This window comes from Capsicum annuum, chromosome 11 (genome assembly GCF_002878395.1).
Source record: "Capsicum annuum cultivar UCD-10X-F1 chromosome 11, UCD10Xv1.1, whole genome shotgun sequence".
Lineage (NCBI taxonomy): Eukaryota > Viridiplantae > Streptophyta > Magnoliopsida > Solanales > Solanaceae > Capsicum > Capsicum annuum.
The window spans coordinates 34,920,365-34,938,056 of record NC_061121.1 but is presented as its reverse complement, the minus strand read 5'-3'; the positions used below and the strand labels follow the sequence as shown (position 1 = coordinate 34,938,056).

Genomic DNA, 17,692 nt, shown 5'->3' with positions numbered 1-17,692 from the left:
TAATTTAAGTTAGGGGTATTCTGGACATTTCCCCTCTTAAATTCATAAGACCCCACAACATAAAACACCTTTTTGGAGCTTCATTAACCTATTTACAGTCAATCAAACTCTCTTAAACACTCTCAAATTCTCTCAGGAATCTTGGGTCAAGGAAGGCTAGGGTTTCTTCAATAAGGTCAATTTGGGTATTACAAAGGTGATTTCTCTCTGTCTTCTTCGTAATCTAAGGCATGTTACTCTTCCCTCATTGTTAGTTCAAATAAAGGCAAGATTTAATGTATTGTTTTCATGTCATAATTGTGGTATTGTTTGGGTTTGAATTATATGTTGGGGGTTTTGGTTATAAATGGCAGGTTATGGTTTTCCGTGTCTTAATTATGATTTTTCATGATTTAATGGTGGTTTCAACATGTGGTTGTATAGAATGGTTAATTGGTACTTTATTTTGGTTTTGAATACTATATTCCCTCAATGTGTTTGATAAAATGTGTATGAGAATGCTTTTATTAAATTGCTGAACTTTTATTGAAAACTTTGTATGGTATAAAGTGGTAATGGAACCCTAAATTTGTTTGGATCTGAACACTATACTTTGGATTTGTTTTGTTTTGTTTGCTTGATTGATTGTTTTATGTGGTTTTGTGTGGTTTATATATGCGTAGTGTCAAATTAGTCGACACGCTCCACCAAGCGACCGTGGTCGAACCATGGGATCAAGGGGTGCCTAACACCTTTCCCTCGGTCAACAAAATTCCTTAGCCGGAATCTCTATTCGCAGATTAGTTTTTTAGAGTCGAATCATTTTGAAAAGGATTTTCCCAAAGGTGACTTGGCACACCAATTTATGTAAGTGGCAACTCTGAATAAAAAATATAAATAATTCTTTTTCGAAACAAAATCTCATTTTTGTCACTTTAATAATCAAAATCCTTTCGAACTTTAAAATGAATCTTTTTGGTTAGAAAAGGGGTGTGACACTTGAATTTTCTTTTTATTATTATTATTATTATTAGTAGTAGTAGTAGCAGTGGCGGTAGCAGTGGTCGTAGTAGTGGCGGTAGCAGTGGTAGCAGTGGTCGTAGCAGTGGTAGTAGTGGTGGTAGCAGTGGACGTAGCAGTGGTGGTAGCAGTGGTAGAGCAGTGGTAGCATGGTAGCAATAGCAGCAGTAGTAGCAGTAGTAGTAGCAGATAAATGGAATAACAAGGACTTTTTGTATGTTCTAAATAATAATCGACCTCATTTAGGTTGAAGTGAGCTTTCTCAAGCAATAAAAGAAATGGATTTTCTTAAATTAAAAAGTTTAAACTCTTCCATCGAGTAAATATTTCTTACTTAATAGTTCCTCTTAAATTCTATTATTGGTAAGATTTTAAATTAGCATTAACCATAAAAATAGACTTTTCTCAAAAAAAATGATAATCTCCCTTAAGATGAAATAAATTATTATTTTCATTAAAGTTATATTGTTAAAAAATAGACTTTTGTTTGAAATTTTCTTTAGCCTAAAAACTTGACGAAACAAAATGATTTTCAAAATCGCTCAATTCAAGTTTGATATTTTATATAAAAATTGACATTTTCACAAAGTTAGCCTTTTAAATTAGTCTAAATAATTTAGTCCACCATTTTAAAACGGATGTTCGTAAGTGCCTTGAAACCCTTCTTAAGACGTTAATTGAACCCTTACCCATTTTCTTTAATTTTAAAGGTTTATTTCTGTTTTTGAACCTTTAGAATTCACTTAAGTTTTCTTGATTTTTCTATAAAAATTAAGTGGCGACTCTATACTTTTTCTTAAATTATTTTGACATTTTTCTAAGTTCTTGAAATAATTTAAAAAGTCAAAAACCATTTTCTTATAAATAATTTATCTTCTCTTTGATAAATACGAAAAGGGATAAAACATTTTCCTCTTTTTTTTTTGAATATATTCGTAATATGTCTACGGTGTAACATGATATTTTCATTAAATGAGATCTATTCAGTCACTTCTTTTATCATTATTCTAAGCGTTGAACCTTGTATTTTCCTACCCTATATTTTTGGGTAACTTTTAATTGGTGTGTGGCAGAATGTCTGAAAAATGTCAAGTGAGAGAACCATCAAAACCATAAAGTAAAAAGCAAGTGGTTTGTTCCCATCTTTCTTATAGTCTTGGTGGACAGAATTTACCTGATATTTATTGTTGATTAGGGGTGATATGTATCATTAGAATTAATCGAGCTTCATATAAGTTGGTTCGAACATCATGATTGTGAAGAAAAAAAGTAACAAGCATAAAGTAACATGAGTTTAAGGGCAAGAACAAAAAGTAGATGAAATCTCTCATTGAGAATTCTTGATCGTGTGACTGGGTAAGTCACGGATTCAAGCTGTAAAAATAGCCTTTTGTAGAAATATAGAGTAAGATTGCATACAATAATCTTTGTGATTCATCTCATCTCTGAACTACACACATAGAGGGAGCTTTATTGCACTAAACTATCCTTTTTTACAACTTAGAAAACAAAACCATCCCAATAAGAGGCACTTTAAGTTTGGACTCATTGATGTGAAATTGGTGATTACTAGAACAACAAAAATAGACTTATCCAAAATACTTTCATCCTTTTGACAAGCAGCATTGTGCACTAACTTACATGCCCAATGTTTTTGGTATCTGAGTCTTGTAATTAGCAACAAATGCAGAGGCAGATTCAACATTTGAACTTGATGAGTTGAAGTTTGAAATTCTACAATCCATTTAATTTCCATGGTTAGAAATCTATTTTTGCACTAATTTTGTGAATGTTTTGATGCATATACAGAACTTGAGGTTCGGATGACCCATGACTCGTATGCTAAAGTGATACCATGTCCATCATGACCAGTGACAGAGTTAAGAAATTCCAACAACTTGATTGGACCTATACAACCTAAAGAAATTTGTCACTGTTAGAACATGCACAATGAAAGCAATCAATAAGGATCAATAACTTACTTAGAATCTAGATAACATAAACTAAAACGAATTCAAAAAATGCTTACCTCTTGAAGTTTTCACAAAATTCATTTTCTGCAATAGAATTCAGGTCAGTAGCCTTCTACTACTTCCTAATTAACCTTATAATCAACACTTGTATGGGCAAGTAACTTTTATTTTCTGAAAAAAGATAAGTTTCTTTCTGAAAATCATCCGCTATTTATCCCAATCTTTCATTGAAGAAGGGAAGGGAAGAGGCAAACGTTTCAGCCTTTAAGATGACTTAATTGCACCACAATGAACAAAACATTTTTTAGCCTTAACAACCCTGTTAAGAGCAAAAACATTTTCGACCTTTTAAGACCATGTTTATTGACCATTAAGATGACTTAATGGTACCAAACGTTTTTCATTATTTACAATCAGAAGTCTTATTTTTTTTTATAAAAGACTAATAAATAATATTACTTCTTCCAGTAGGCTCTTTTTCTTGTTTAAAACTGATTAGTTAATCAGGTATAGTAAGGACGCAGATTTATTAAGTGAGACTTTCAATCATGATATTAATTCGGTAATGAATGAATTATCATATCATAATAAATTATAAATTATTCCACTAAAAATATGTAATTGCACTCCTAGATTTAATTTTGAAATCTATCATTACATCTTATTTAACTCCCCATGTTAGAGTTACCGACACAAATCAATTAAATCAAATTTTCTAAAAATTTAATTCATTGATTAATTTAATCTTTTTATTAATATGCACAACTTATTTCACATGACGGATATAAAATCCACCTACAGGATTTCACGTGGAAACTTATAACCAACTATAAAGGGGTATCTTCTATCTCAAGACCGAGACATGGTTCTCTTAACTAAATATTATTTCACTAAGTGATTTGTCATCATTCAATCTATTAGGAATATATTGACCCATAAAAGAGTCTTACCTTTAATATATTAAAAAAATAAATCAAATCATATAGATTATAATAACTAGATCAAGATTAAGAGTTTAAGTACATGTAATGGACTAGAGAAATTGTTTATTAATATTCAGAACATAAACAAATATCTCTAGTTGGCTCGTTCAGTACATACGAAACGTACTAACATAAGAAGTTGGAGTATTACCACTCCCATATTTAAGATCAAATTATATTTAATCTTGTACTACAATCATCGAAATATTTGTCCTACCTCATCTTTGATTGTGAACATTAATGTATAACTTACAAGAACCAACAATTTTAATCTCTCACGCATGAGTTAAAACACTCCATACATAAAATTGTCTACTATATAAGTAAAGGACACACATGTTAACACAATAATCCACCTAAATAAAATTTTTAGTAATTTAAGTAAATAAAATAAATTATCTTTATATGGGATGAGAATATAATAGCATAACATAAGCCACATGGTTCATAGTATATCCTAAACAATCACTACACTAAAATATTTCTTAATGTCAAACAACAATTTTATGTAAGTATCAAAAAGTTTGCTATACACAATAGGATAAGAAATCTTTATTTACTTCTTTGGACCATGATAAGTTCTGTAATCTAGCAGTGCAAAAATATTTACCAATCAACTTACTTATAAGATAATTTACGGGTAGTGAGTTTCTACTATACTATCAATATATAAAACTTGAATCCTGTAAGATTATATATTGATTTAAGTTATGTGTATGAATTGTGTAGATAATATTTGTGCAATCGAACTACTTAAAAAATAATTGCAGATTGCTTTTAGGAAAAATTAACTAAATAAACTTATTAGATTGTTCATTGCGAGTTATAACAACTCTTTTTAGTTTTCAAGTTATAGAAACTTTCATTAAAAAAAATATGTTTTTCGTTTTTTAAAATAAGCATATCAAAATCATTACAGAAAAGGAAAATATAGATTTAATATAACTAAACTACATATTCCTTCCTTAAATATAGTTAAAACTTATAATTGATATCAATCACACCCATCAATTTCTCTCTAATCATTTTTATTTCTCTTTTTGTTAAAGAGTCCGTTTCTGTTTCCATGCATCTTCATACACATTCTTTTCTTTTTCTAAAAGATTATATTGTTTCAGTAAACAACTTTCATAAGTTATTGTTGTATTATGCAACTTCTGAAAATTTTTATTGAAAGAAAAGTTTTCATACGTTATTGTTGTTTTATACAAATATTAATTGTGATAATTTGCATTCAAGCATGATACATCATGGAGGGAGATGAGATTCGTCAGGTATGTTAAATTATTTAGCAAATTGATATTTTGCATTCAAATGTATTTAAAGAATTAAATATTTTTATTTTAAATAATTTAGGAATAAAATAATTAAAATATTTTTTTATGTTTTCCTTCAATTCTTTGTTGTTAAAATGTTGAAATTTGTATAATATGACAATGAAATACTCTTGAAAGATTAACTGTAATTGTTATTGTGTATCTTTATGAGATGCATGATCTAATCAAACTTATATCATATTTGTTGTTGCAACGGTATACCAAGAGACTTTGGTGTAGACAAGATTATGTATGATGCAACTACAAATTACAAAGGATTAGTAGAAGCAATTGCAATACAACTGAGGATAGACACAACTTCAAATCAATTTGAAATAAAGTACATAATAAGTGATAGATTCCCGCTAATGATCATACACAATGACAAAAGTGTGAAGGTCTATTTGGAATAAAAGAAGACAATTACTGATTTTTCATAAAATATTCATTGTATGTTACAACTAAGGATATATCGGTTGAGCCAATACAACCAAATGAAGGAACAATTGTTTATGTTGGAAAACAAAGTTTTAACGAAATAATTTTGAAACGGGAAAATATGTTTTCAAATGATTGCGTTCGTTTGATAGGCTTAAGTCCAGCTTTTGAAGAAGTTGAAGAAGAACGTGTTGAAATAATTGGTGATACAACAAATACTTTAGAATGTTACAAGCAAATATGGTGATCTCAAAAGATCCAGTAGAGCTATTCTGAAATTTCAAATTCATAACCCTACAAGTCACAAATCAGGATGCAGTAAATGTTTATGTCCACCCATGAATTTTTTATCTAATTTTTAAATGTAATAGGTTCAAACTATTTTTATTCATGAAAGATTTTGTTAAACTTTATAAAATATGTTTTTTTCGTTAAAGTTCGTATCATGATTTGGATGTTTTGTGAATGTTTTTTTGGTTTATATCATGGTCACTATCATTGATGTTTATATCAATTGTTATGTTATATTGAAACATCTTATTAAGTTGATGTCCATTACTGTGTATGTTTTCACGTTTGTAATGCTCAATTAATATACACACACACACATATGTGTGTATGTGTATTTTATCATGCATTTTTCATTAATAAGATATTGTAGTGCTCTTTAATTTCTTTATATATATGCATTTTGAATACATTAGATATTGTTTACCATATTTAATTGAACTGATATTAATGTACCTCATTTATAATATCTCATATATGTCACTAGCTATCAATATTTATACATTAGTTTGATTATTTAACATCTTATTTGTGTTATCCCATAATATTTGACTAGCTAGCAGGCTCCGGTTAATTAACCCTAAGAACTTGAAGATCTAAATTTTATCTAGAAAAAATGGTATCAGACACACCACATCAGTGTAAACTAAAATAAATAAAGTAAAAGCTAAAAGAACGAATCAATTAAATACAAGATACTAACAGAGGAGAAAGGCAAACTGGGATTATTTTAATAAGTTAGGAAAATTATCTTGCTAATCATAATAAGAATGGTCTTTTGTCATCATTATTGTTTGACTACATGTACTTTTGTTCTTAACCACCTATGTATCAACTTAATATAAACAACATATGATTTATAACTTGATAAATAACAAGTTTGCTGACTTAAAATTAAAGTTATTCATCCTTGAAAGTGAAGAAATTTTTAATCTGACCTAAGGAATGAATGATGAAAAACCCAACTTTATACGTATGAATATAAAAAAAGAAAAGAAAATAAGATAAAAAATATAATTTATGGTAAAGAAGAAAACCTTTTATCGGTAAAGTAACACTAGAAATCGTATAAGTATAGAACTACTAACTTAATTAACAAAACTAATAAAAAGTCAAAAATAATGTGTCAATGTAAAAAAAATATGTTTACCATATTTGACTCCTTAAATTGTGAATAAATTTTAAACTTATTTAATAAAATAAAATAAAAAAAGAGATAATTATTGATACCAACAACAGTACTTGCCATAATTATCAAAAGATTTAATGAAGAGTGATAAATGGTAAAGGCTATAAATAAGAATATAATATGAATATTAAATATGACAAAAAATGATTTTCTAATATTTTTTTAAAAAATATTTTTCTTAAAAATTGTTATAACTTGCAATTATTTCTTTTGTCTAGTAATTGTTGAAAAATGTTGCTATAACTTGCAATAAATAATCTAATAAAGCTATTTAGAATAATTTTCACTTTATACTTTATTTAGTAATATTGATCCGTAATCTTTACATTAAAGTTCTTTAATTTGTTGAGCTAAATTAACAATTCACCTAAATTAATTTACTACTTTCTGAATATAAATTATTTCTCAATTCTCAAACATCAATTTCATGATTTATTCCTTCACCAATTAATATAGACTACAACGTCTAATGCTAGTTATAAATTATTTGATTTTTATTCTCGGTTGATCTTTCTCTTATTAATAATGGCAAAATTTACTTATGTTTTCAAATCTAAGTTCCGTTTGGTCGTAGATTTTGAAGCTAAAATTTAAAATTTGAAAATTTGAGTTTGAACTTACGATTTTTTTGAATTTCAACATGTGTTTGGACATACATTTTACTTGAAAATTAATTCGAAGTTTTGTAAGTCAAACTCACAAAAATTGGTCTAAGCCAAGTTTTGGGAACTTGAAAATATTTGAAGAACATATTTTAAAAATCTAATTGAATTTCATGACCAAACAAATATTTGAAGGTAAAATTTTGAAATCTACTTCTAAATTTATGGCGCTAGCCGGGTGTTCGCAATAAATTTTTGTAGTGCTGAAAATTAACTACAAGCAAAAATAAATTTATTTAAATGAATTTTGCGGAAACAATTCAATTATTCTCTTGATTCTTCTCTCCGAAGCTTTTCCGTGATTTGAGGGTCTTTTGTAGCATAACTCTCAGATGATTTGAACCTCCTAGAAATGCGTTTGGATCTCTAGGAATTGTTGGACACCACTTTGTCTTATCGAGTTGATCTCTGGACAGAATTTCATTAGTCAATTCTTTGAAGAATTGTGTAGTTAATGAAGATTCTTTCTCCAATGCTTGCGGAATGACCTCAAAAAATTATGCAACCTCTTATTTATAGTCGTAAGGGGTACGCAGTACAAGTGTAAATGATCTCTTCTACATTATTCTGATTGGTCCATCAAATCATCAAGCTTATCACAAATGTTGTGTTATAAGTTGCTTGTGATTGATAAAAAATATGTCATTTGAGACACTTGGTGATGTTTCATTGGTTGTTGAACTTGACTTGGCTTGCCACCTTATTCAAACATGTGGCCCATCTTGTTGGTCTTTAATTTGACTGGGGTGCCACGTCACTTGACACGTGACATAATGTGAGATGAATCTCGATGAAGACTTTAATAAAATGGGCTTATTAATTTCTAAATCCCAAAATAATTCTATACCCAAGAAAATATGGATCAAATTCAAATTTTGTACGATTTTGAGCCAATAAATTTTTACGCGTCTACAAATACCCCCTACTTCAAGGCTTGTCGAGGTGTTTGGTTTGTCTGAACTTTTAGAGACGAGATTTGAAGTCTTTGTGAAACTTTTTTTGTATGTGTGCATAATTTAATCCTTGCAAAATATTCAAATTTGACGAGAAGAAAAAAATAGTTGAACTCTTCAATTGTATCTCAATTTCCTCAATGATGTGCTAAAGCCAATTAATTAATACACATCGAATGCTCCTTTTTTTTTTTGCAATACTTGAGCATTTTTTCTAAACTCGACTCCTTTAAATCATGATTATTCGAGTAGAATAACGTGACTTCCTTGATTATGAGGGTAAATTCTATTTAAAACTAAATATTTTAAAATCACTTAGGATCTGAGCATTAGTCTCATATCGAATTTCAATAACATTGAATAACGACATTATCCTACTTCAAAAAGGATTAAAAATTTGACTTATTTTTGACACTTGAACGTTCCAATCCTTTTTGAAAATAACTTGTTCAGCAAATTCCTTTTTGAAATCAAACTAGAGCCCTTCAGAGTCTATAAAAGGACATGATCGCCTTATTAATTCATTTTAATTCAGCTTGAGCCGCAATACAACTCATGGTATTCTCCTCTTTTTTGATCCTTTTCAACTGAATTTTTAGGCAATACTTTTTCACAACTGAATTTTCAGGCAGCTTGAAGTGTCTGTGGAAAAATATTCATAACGCATCATGGGAGGGTCTAAATTACGAACAACTTGTGGTGCTGGAAAGTAGACTCGCAAAGCTATGTTATATGAGAAAATCACACTCATATTTTGTCTGGATCTGCCCAGGTATCCTTCTAAACTTAAACTTTCTATTTTGGTTCGTCACTTTTTTATGTTTTGTGTAGACTCACGAAAATTCTCATATGTTGACTTAGGAACATCGAAATCAAGAGTGATTTTCTTCGTTGGAAAATAGAATCACAAAGATACATTTCACATGAAAATTACAATCAGATTGATCCCAAATAGTCCCAGTTATTTCTCCGAAATTGGTCTTCCAATGTTGATTTGCTAGTTTTATCAGTATTGTACAGTGTCTTGACAAATTTCATATCTCAATGTACGAGTATCAAAATTAGGAGCATTTTATTGTATTGAAAAGTAGACTCTCATAGTTACGTCTCATGTGAGAATCAAAATCATATTGCACCTAAATCATCCTAGTTATTGCTACAAAACCGATCTTCCATTCTTGGTTCACTAGTTTTATCAGCATTGTGCAGTGTCTCGATAAATTTTGTATCTCGACGTACGAGTATCAAAATCAGGAATGGATTTTTGTATTGAAAAGAAGACTAGCATCTACGTTATATACAAAAACCACTATCAATTATATTTTTGTATTTTCTTTGATAATTTTCTAAAGTTACTGCCTAAATCTTGTAATACTCCTTTTTTCTTTATCAAATTTATCTTTTGATTTATTTCCTTTGGCAGGTCTTCAAGCACAGAGAGTATAACTTTAGTCCTTCGCAAATATTGTGAACTTTCGTGATCGTACAACAACATACCCTTAACTTGAAATTGGAAACGATGAATGATACTCACCTGCTAGAGTCCTCACTTTGAAGGTTCACCCTCCGGTACTACTAAAAAGTCTTGTTTTAGCCATGTGATTTAGTGAGGGACGTTCCCTCACTAATCAAGATTTAGTGAGGACAACCGTCATTACCTGGTGTCTTGCTAATTTGAGTCATGCTAATAATTAGTGAGGGAGAATTCATAAAGTAGTGAAGGACCCCGACACTCAGTCATCACTATTTTGGTATTGTAATTTCCAGAAAAATATAATGTAGCAAAGGACTTCCCTTGTTATATTACAAATATATATCATATTAATTTATTATTTAGTGGGGAATACCCCTTGCTATATTAAAAATATATACAATAGTAATTTATTATTTAGTGAGGGATGATCCTTAATAAGTGAAAATTAATAAAATTATAAGTTTAAATATATTAAGGGATATCCCTCACTAAGTTGAATAAAAAATAATTTGATATTTGGATATTTTGCAGGATATCCCTCTCCCTTGCTAATCTGTTATTCTTTTTAGCTTTTTACTACACCAAAATGAAATATTTCAATAGAAAATCGATGTACAACCAATCAAAATCAATAAAACAATGAGAAAATACTTTCGAAAATGTTATAATTAAGCAACTAAACTTTATATGTATTCATCCAATTTAAACAATGCGCAAACAAGTATCAAAAAAGTATGCAAAAAAGTACCAAAATAAGTTCTTTCAAGCGCTCTAAACTAACAGAATCCATTTCATCCTCTCCATCCTCCTCATCCTCTGTACCATCATCATTAGAGCTAGGGGAGTAGGGAACAAGGAAGCTTGATTAAGGAATTTACTTGTGTAGACAGGTAAAATTTATTGGATCAAATTTATATAAACTTTGAATTTGATTCATATTTTATTGGGTCTAAAATTATTTTGGGCTTAAAAAATAATAAGCCCATTTTATTCCTCATCAAGGTCCATCACACCCTGAAGCCCAAACTCATCAAGTGACGTGTCATTCCATTCAAATCCAAGACCAATGAGACACCATCACATGTACAAATGATGTGGAAATCTCATTCAAATTCAACAACTAGTCAAAAGGCGCCAAGGGTCCCAAATGACATATTTTCGGTCAATCACAAGCAACTAGGTCTACCCCTTAAAACTATAAATAGGGGGTAACATAACATTTTAAGAGGATAAAAAAAGAGGGACTCAGAAAAGAGGACTTTGACAAGCATTGACAACGTCAGCATTGACTATCAAGTTCTTGCAAGGAGCAATCAACGGAGCTCTTCCCGGAGATTATTCTAAAGACTATCAAGTACTTGCAAGGAGCAATCAACAGAGTTCTTCCCGGAGATTATTCCAAAGTGACCAAACACTTTTCGATATTTTCAATGATTGAAATATGTCTCTAGGAGTCCAAATCATCCAATGATTCGAGAAACACGCTACTAAAGGCCTTCGGACTATTTCTAAGTTTAGGAGAGAGGAATCAAGAGAACGACAGAATTATACTCACAAGATTCATTTAAATAAAATTATTATTTTTATTTATTTTATTTTTATTTGCAGTTAATTTTTAGCACTACAAAAATTTATTGCGAACAAATTTTGGCACGCCCAGTGGGACCAGTTCTGCTTTTCATCTCTTCCTTTTAAAAATTGAAAAATCATAAATTCAACTACTAAAATGGACTTTAGAAAAATCAATAAAGTTTCGTGCAAGAAGTCTACTACTGCCATGTCTACTTAGATCATACTTTTTGGCTCCATCAATCGACTCAATCTCAACGTTTGTGCTTTAGATGGATCCCAATACTTCACCTTTTTAGAGATGATGAAAAGGAAAAAATCTCAAATTTCAACTACAACTACAACCTTTGGGGTAAATTTGCATCTATGTTATCAGATGAACCATCTGAAATTGTCTGCAACTTTGGAGAATCTGAAGACTTAATAAACTCTCCAACTTCAATAAAAGTCAAAACCTTCATGGTTGATGCAGTTGACATGGATGAGAAGCTTGGAATGGTGGAGCAAACCATTGAAGCCTTAAAGAAGTCTGTTGATGAGAAAGATCATCAAATCACTCGACTTATAAGCAAGTTAGATCTGTACAATCCTGGAGTGTCAAATTATAATCTAACACCGCAAGAAAAAGTTGATGGTGAATCTCTCATCAAGTCAAGTGACAATTACTACGATAACCGATCCGCTTCAGTGGCTACTCTAATAGTTTAACAACTGCAAGATATGATTGCAAACACCATCAAGGCATAATATGGTAACCCGCCACAAAGTTTTGTAGGATACTCAAAGCCGTATTCTAAGTGAATCGAGGGCTTGCCGATGCCAATTGGATATCAACCGCCAGAGTTTCAGTAATTTGATGAAAAGAGAAATCTAAGGCAACACGTCGCTCATTTCATTGAGACTTGTAGCTATGGTTGTACGTACGGTGATCTTCTTGTCAAGCAGTTTATTCTCTCTTTGAAAAACAATGCTTTTGATTGGTACATGTACTTAGAGTACGGATCAATTAATTATTGAGAGCAACTAGAAAGTCACTTCTTAAACCGTTTCTACAGCACCCATCATATGGTTAGCATGATAGAATTGACAAACACAAGACAAAGTAAAGATGAGCCTATAGTGGACTACATAAATCGTTGGCGAACATTGAGCTTCAACTACAAGAATTAACTTTCTGAAACTTTTGCGATTGAAATTTGCATTCAAGGGATGCGTTGGGGCCTTGTGTATATCCTCCAAGGAATTAAGGCTCAAACTTTTGAAGAATTAGCTACGCATGCTCATAACATGGAGCTAAGTATTACAAGTTATAGAATGGTATCACCTATTTTTTATCCTAGGAAATAAGTCACTAAATTAAAAGACTCATCTGAAGACCAAATTGGGGAAACTATGACGACACTTGTGAGTTTTACGAAGGTCCCCACAAGACAAAAACTAAAAGAGAAAGCTCCAAAGAAACTAATGCAAGAAGTGAAAAATCAACCAACCTTGAAAGAGTTACAAGCAAGGGCATATCCTTTCCCCGACTCTGATATTCCTGGGATTCTTGATGAGTTGCTAGCCAAAGAAGTCATTAAACTTCCTAAGTCAAAGCGACCTGAAGAATTAGACAAAGTCGACAATCTTAAACACTGTAAATTTTACCGCATTGTTGGTCATCACACCATAAAATACTTCATCCTGAAGAAAAAGATCATGACATTAATGCACGAGGGAAAGATCGTCATTGATGATGGCATACTATTGATGCAAATCATGTTAGCGCCAAACTGCACCATATGAAAGGTTCACTTTCAAACCCTCTAAAAGCCATGCGCTCTGTGAAATCACCAAAAGTGGAAGAAATCATCATGCTACAATTTGGGAGCTTTGACCCAATTGGGGTTCTAACCTTGAAGAAAATAATGAGCAAATCCATGCAAAATAACTTCTTCAGTATCAAGAAGGGTGATACTTGGACATTGATCGCTCGCAAAAGAAAAAAATGTCAAAGGACTTCTAAACTCCAACTTTCAAAAGTCGACACAAGATCAAGTACAAATATGCTTCAACCAGTGGGGGCAATAAATACCAAATTGAAGTGCAACAATACTTTATTACAAAGGATTGGAAGGAAAGTTATATTACAAGAATTCTTCCCCAAAATGCCCTTCGATGCACGAGCCTAAACTGCAAGTCAAAATGCCCTCGATGCACGAGCCTAAACTACAAGTCAAAAATGCTCCTCGATGCAAGAGCCTAAACTGCAAGTCAAAATCAAAAATGCTCCTTGATGTACGAGCCTAAACTACAAGTCAAAATGCTCCTTAAGGAACGAGCTTAAACTGCATGTCACTCCTGGCTCGCATGAGTCTAAACTGTGAATGGATCTCTAGAAAGAAAAACAAAATAAAGAAAAAGATTTTTTAAAAAAAGTAAATTAACTCATCATTCCTGAACTACATTATGACTTGATCCTCCCGAGGTACGTAGGCAGCTTAGAGTATTTTTACTCTAAGTTCAGTCGTATGAATTAAAAAAAATAAAAAAAGAGAAAAATGTGTGTCATTATTTGAGCACGGCAATAACACTTTGAATTGACATGGATATCATATAAGGATAGACGTTCCTTTGTTAAGTTTACCACAGACGTTCAAAGGTGAAGAGACCAAAGCAAAACGGATTTTGACAATATATTTGTATATATCCATATAGGTGTCCATTATTTTAACATATATGATAGATATTAGAGACTTTTATACAACACATAAGACGGATCATGATTCAAAGGTTCCTACGCCAAGTTATGAATTTTCTATCATAGCTGCTAAAAGTTGCAAAATAGGCCATCAGATTATGAACTAAGCTGACTTTGATGTCGTATCTATATGAATCCATAAGGGAGTTGAGTGTAGTTTTTATGAATGTTATAGATCTATAAATCTAATTTGCAACAAAAAAATGGTACCTGATTCAGATACTCCTACGCCGAGATACGAAATTTATCATGACGCTGTGCAAAGTTGATAAAACTAGCAAACCAAGATTAGAAAATCGGTTTTGGGGAGACATCTGGGACGATTTGGGTGCAATCTGTTTGTGATTCCCACTTAAGACGTAGCTCTATGATTTTAGTTTCAACGAAAAAAATAGCTCCTAATTTTGATACTCCTACGTCAAGATACGAAATTTATCGTGACACTGCGCAAAGCTGATTAAACTAGCGAACCAAGATTAGAGGATTGATTTTGGGGCAATATCTGGGACGGTTTGGGTGCAATATGATTGTGATTCAAGCATGAGACATAGCTCTCCGAGTCTAGTTTCCAACGCAAAAAATAGTTTCTGATTTTGATACTCCTATGACAAAATATGGAATTTATCGTGACACTGTGCAAAGCTGATAAAACAGACGTATTGGGACATTGAATTCCATTTTTATGAATCAAACAACTCATATTTTTATTCTCCCATCAGTGAATAAATATTTTTGTGAAAGTGTACCTAGTATATGCTCACTGAAGCTAAAAAGAGAAACTTGCAGCATCATCAAGGATGAAATCAGATCATTCTAAGTCACTTTCTTATCAAGCAGTAAGGAAGTAATGCACCAAATAGTTCAACATCAATCATGTCAACATTTTTGGTCTGACATCAAGACCATTTGTATAAACTTGCACAAAAAAATGAAGAGGGAACACATCTACAGTGTTGAGTGGATGAAGCTTTTCGGTTTTATACGGATTGATGCCAACTACGTGAAACTTCAATCTAACAATAAGTGTTGGTACCAAAGGCATGATACTTCGATGTGGCATGATTAACATTGGGAGAAACACATCAGTTTAGTTCGACATGGCTGATATCGGTGTTGATTAGCATGAAATTTGGTTTTCAACCATTGATCTTCTATGTCGAGATGCAAGGAGTTTTCTATGCCAAGATTTAAGGAAATAGGCATAAGTTTCCTGGCCAAGAATAGAAAAGAGTTGCTTCAAGTGTCTATTTCCAAGTTGCGAGAGAGAATATTGCTCTCCAAATCCTTGAGAAAATGGGTGAAGCACCTAGTTGTTGCTCATTGAAAACTGCGACTCAAAAAATGATGCCTCAAGTGGTTCCTGATCAATCATCTGGACAATGTTTGTATATGCTTGTGTAATATCAATATCACTTGCATTTTTTCATGAACCTACGAAAAAAGAAGTAAAGAGGAGTGATCACGAACACGCTATCTGTATTCAACATGACAACTTATAGCATTAACTTCAAAAATTGATTCTTGTCAATACAGAAGGAGTTTGACATTGATTTTTGGATATGACATAGAAATACAAGTCTAGTCTCTCCAGAACTAAGTCGTTCAACATTTGGACATTCCTACAGTCAGATATGATTTTTACTCTGCGAGTATTTGAAGTTAAAAATCTAGAAAGACACTCCATGTACTTCTTCGGTAAATATTGCGAGGAGGTTATATACTTTGCGTGACGTCCACCAATGCTGCCAAAAAGGTTGAGGTGCACCAGTAGTATTTTATAAATACATGGTTACAAAGAGGCCAAGGAATGTCTTTGCAAGGATTACGGATTTCAAAGATTGTGGTTGATGTGATTTCATAACATCTCCTTTTATAGAGGCTCCGATGAAGAATTTTTAGTTTGTGTACAAGGAATGTTGTGGTAAAATTAGAAGATGAGAATCCCTAGGAATTTTAAATTGCCAATCAGTTGAAAAATTACCATATTGAGGAGATTTCTTTGGAGGTGACTTTAATTCTTTCTTGAAATCAAAAGGAAAGTTGATATTTTTTCCCTTTGGTACATGAAACCAAAAGGGAAGTTGATATTTTTTCTTTGGTACATGAAACCAAAAGGAAAGTTAATATTTTCTTTTGGTACAAAAAATCAAGGCAACTTTTTTACTTCATATGTGCAATATGTCAAGTGAGGGGGTTGTATTGATCCTTTTAATCCAAATATATTGAGAGGGTCACATTGTTGTGCAAGTAAAAACTACTTAAATAAATAATAAGGTAGTGATTTATCATGTTCATACTTATCCAAGAAGAGTAAAAAAAATCAAGTTGGTCATTTTTTTAATACTCTTGAAATAATATCGAGTTTGTACTTGATTGTGGACGAAAAATGAGGATCACCACAAACAAATCGTTGGTTGCTTTGATGAGGACTTTCACGACATGAAAGTTCCTGGAGAAAACTTTAGTTAGACCACTCGCAAGTATTGGTCTAACTAGGATGCACCAATGAGAAACAAATATCTTTGAAGTCACGAGAATGAAAACACATTCATGAGTACTTCAAGTCTTGCTGCAAAGTTTCGGCAAGACTACACTTCGACCAACCTTGAAGTAAGGGGCATCTATAGACACGTAAAATTTATTGGATCAAATTTATATAAAATTTAAATTTGATCCATATTTTATTGGGTCTGAAATTATTTTAGGCTTAAAAAAATAATAAGTCCATTTTATTCCTCACCTCATCAAGGTCCATCTCACCTTGAAGCTCAAACTCATCAAGTGACGTGGCATCCCAGTCAAATTCAAGACTAATGAGATGCCGCCACATGTACAAATGATGTGGAAATTTCATTCAAATTCAACAACCAGTCAAAAGGTGTCAAGTATCCCAAATGACATGTTTTCGGATAATCACAAGCAACTAGGCATGCCCCCTACAACTATAAATAGGGGTAACATAACATTCTAAAGGGAGAAAAAAAAGGGACTCGGAAAAGAGGACTTTGACAAGCATTGGCAATGTCAGCATTGACTATCAAGTTCTTGCAAGGAGCAATCAACGAATTTTTTTCGGAGATTATTCCAAAGACTATCAAGTTCTTGTAA

General features: G+C 31.7%; 2 long non-coding RNA genes across 3 annotated transcripts in view; both read left to right on the top strand.

Annotated features, from left to right (window-relative positions):
- Positions 1–10,718, top strand: part of LOC107847607 — a 41,043-nt gene extending 30,325 nt beyond the window's left edge. Inside the window, exons 3-5 of one of the 2 annotated variants that reach the window (XR_007046586.1) lie at positions 137–196; positions 9,430–9,573; positions 10,225–10,718. This is a non-coding gene — a long non-coding RNA (uncharacterized LOC107847607). The remainder of the gene's footprint in view (positions 1–136; positions 197–9,429; positions 9,574–10,224) is intronic. The other variant, XR_001667594.2, reaches the window with a different exon arrangement.
- LOC124888451 lies at positions 1,835–6,140 on the top strand. The gene is made up of 2 exons (XR_007046587.1): positions 1,835–5,229; positions 5,862–6,140. It is a non-coding gene; the product is annotated as an uncharacterized LOC124888451 (long non-coding RNA).
- Positions 10,719–17,692: the final 6,974 nt, after the last annotated feature.